This window comes from Octopus bimaculoides, chromosome 5, assembly GCF_001194135.2.
Source record: "Octopus bimaculoides isolate UCB-OBI-ISO-001 chromosome 5, ASM119413v2, whole genome shotgun sequence".
Taxonomy (NCBI): Eukaryota; Metazoa; Mollusca; class Cephalopoda; order Octopoda; family Octopodidae; genus Octopus; species Octopus bimaculoides.
In genome coordinates, this window is record NC_068985.1 from 121673232 (window position 1) to 121676504 (window position 3273).

The 3273-nt window shown below is 34.8% G+C and overlaps 1 long non-coding RNA gene across 1 annotated transcript in view; it reads left to right on the forward strand.

Moving 5' to 3' along the window:
• The first annotated feature begins 1394 nt into the window (after positions 1 to 1394).
• LOC128247832 (uncharacterized) overlaps positions 1395 to 3273 on the forward strand; it is a 2341-nt gene continuing 462 nt past the window's right edge. Inside the window, exon 1 of the long non-coding RNA XR_008264152.1 lies at positions 1395 to 1949. This is a non-coding gene — a long non-coding RNA (uncharacterized LOC128247832). The remainder of the gene's footprint in view (positions 1950 to 3273) is intronic.

A 3273-nucleotide genomic window follows, 5' to 3' on the forward strand; every position in this document is an offset into this window, starting at 1 on the left:
TATATATATATATATATATATATATATATGTACATCTATCTATCTATCGGAACTATTCCATTTGACGGACAGATTTTTTAATTAATTTGTTTTAACTAAACACTTTGAAACTTCGGATACTGGTAGAATGTGTCACATAGAACAGGGTTCACTCTTAACGTTTTTGTATTTTAGAAGTTATTTCATGTTAAACCAACCAATGACGTGTATTAGGCAGGAGAAAATTACTGCTGCTGTTTGCGAACAACAACTTCCGGGTCTACTCCCCTAACAAAACCCTTCTTTAATAACCAGAGATGTTTTTATAGCAACATAGCTTTATCAAGGTTGATTTGAGGTTTAATAACAAATTTATTACTGAGACAAACCAACGACAGAGCCTGTATGTGGTTGCATGACCTGCTAGAAAAAGTAACCAAACTTTTTATGTACAGAATAGAAAAACTTCTGACACATTCAACCAGTATCCGAAGTTTCAAACTTTAGTTAAAAAAGATTAATAAAAAAAACCCGTGACTTAGATTGACGTAGATCTTGTATGTATGTATGTATGTATGTATGTATGTATGTATACACACATGTATGTATGTATACACACATGTATGTGTGCGCGTGTGTGTCACTGACGCCATTCACACATACATACATGCATACATAACCTCTCTCTCTCTCTTTTTCTCGCCATTGTTTTTAAAGTATCTAGTGCAAGAAAAAGAAACAAAGAGAGAAAATAGGTCGAGAAGGCGGGAAAGGAAGGATTCATAAATTTTCAAAAGGTTTCACAAGTGCTCGTCTATTACGATTTCCTTTTAATCGTTAGGTGTATGTGTGGCTGTATATATATATGTGTGTGTGTGTGTGTGTAAATGTAAGAGACAGATAGACAGTGATAGGAGGGGTGAGAGTGGTACTGTGCGTGCGCGTAAGTGTGTTCTGTGTCACAGACGGAATCACTCAACTATTCAAACGACAACCTTTGTAAAGTTACTAATCTTCTATAACGAAATCAATTCTTCTTCTCCCTTCCTGTTACACCCCAGACAGAGCTTGCTGGTCCGAATCGATTTTATAGTTAATAAAATTACAATACTCTACAGCAGGGGTTTTTAAACTGTGGTCCGCGGACCACAGGGGGTCTGTGGACAGCAAATACTTTTTATGGGCAATTTGATTTTATATATATTTTTTAATCGAAATCTTTTAATTGACAATAAACCTATTTGTTAAATACTGTTAAATAAGTAAATGTAAAAATATATGTTATTTTAAGCAAATATTTATGTATAAATTTCATAAGCGTTTATAAGGGTAAAGTTTGAAATATAAAGGGGTCCGCAAGTCAAAAAGTTTGAAAACCCCTGCTCTACAGTTTAATTCTTTTTTGTTACCACAAACGCGCGCACACACACACACACACACACACACACACACAAACACACACACACACACACACACTCACTCACTCACTCTCTCACTCGAAGAAATATTTATATCGTGTTGCACAGGCGTGAATAACGTATTACAACGCCCTGTGGTTATTCATTGACTAGAGCATATACAGAATTTAACTTAACACGCCATCGTATTAACCTCAGTACTTAAATGAGGTGGAATAAATATCTCACAAGCCAACGAAGTTGCGCAATCCGCTAGAAAAACTTCCAAATCTCTTTCATACCACATTTGACTGCCTGAAGCAACGAAAAGGTATACACTGGCTATACTCCTAGATTTATTCTCTATGAATTCTATATGTATAGATAACCAGAGAAAGTGTGAAAGTGAAAACATGCAATAGCCGTGGCAGGAATGCTTCTAGTTATAGATCTGCTCGACGAGGAACTAAACTACAGAAACAGTTACGCAATATATGTAGATATGTAATAAAACAAAACCTGTCGAAATTCTAGGCCATCCCATCACAAGCGTCCATGACTTAATATTCATTTGTAAGTAACAAGTTTTTTCCTCGTTCATATTTTTAATCAATATATAATTTGTATATACTAGCATACCCCTGTATGTTGACTAAATGATAGATTGTTGACTAAATGATAGATGAGACGTAGGTAAAGCGCGTGTATACCACCCATTCCGTTAAGTTTTTTTGTTTTTTTTCAAAACCAATTTGGTCAATATACAGTTTAAGCACCGGTCGCGAAAAAAAAAAAAGACAGCCTACTAGGTGTAAAAAAATGTGTAGAAAACTATTATAAAAACAAAAAATTGCGCAAACGAACGGAGTGGGTGCTGAGAGGACTTTCGGAAAATTCACACGATCCGATTTTTCCCTCATAGCTTTTAGGAAAATAAATATATATTGATGAAATTTTCTAGAAATACCGTTCAAATGGCACAAATTACGATTATAAAGAAATTTCTGAGGGAAATGTTTTCCGAAGGGGTGGGAAGAGGATTTTGGAAAATTCACGCGATCCCTCATAACTTTCAGGATCTAGTTTAGCGCCCGGTCACCAAAGCGAAAAACAAGAATCTAGTCGGTGTAAAATTTACTCAAACGAACCGAGGGGGAGGACTTTCGGAAAATTCACAAGATCCGATTTTCCCTTATAACTTTCAGGAAAATAGGTATATATTGAAAATTAAAAAAACACCAACACCCACCCTCCCCTCCCAATTCTACGGCCTTGGCCTTCAAGCAGGCTGTCCATATACTAAAAATAACAGCCAAATCTCAAATGGGCAAGACCATTTTCAGTTCCACAAACACACGATGTTTTGCGCTGGTCAAATGATTCTCTTTAATTTCACTTTGTCTCAGTATTTCTTTGCTGTTTTTACTTTTCTTTTTTCAAAAGAGCTTGCTGTTATTTCTGCATTCATATTTTTTCTAACTTTCAAAACAAAAAATAAAAATGAACACTTTACTTCCACATGAATTACTTTGTCATATTACTGCAGGAAATTACTCGGATCTTTTTTAAAACGGGGGCCACATTTTTCATTAACGAAACACTTTGAAACTTGGAACACTGGTAGAATGTGTCATATAAAACATCTTTTTCTCTTAGTCTTCTTAAAAAAAAAAAGAAATCCCTAAGTTATTCCATGTTAAAAGTTGTCGTATTTCTGTAATTTCAACCAATCACTGACGTCCATTCAGCCGATATACATTAAGTGCTGACTACATAAACAAACGATTCTGAAACAATTCTATCGGTGATAGGGTTAGGGTAAAACAGCAAATTTAAAAAGAAAAAAGCAAATAAAACGAAGAAAAAAAAATGAAAAAAGCAAATAAAACGAAGCTAT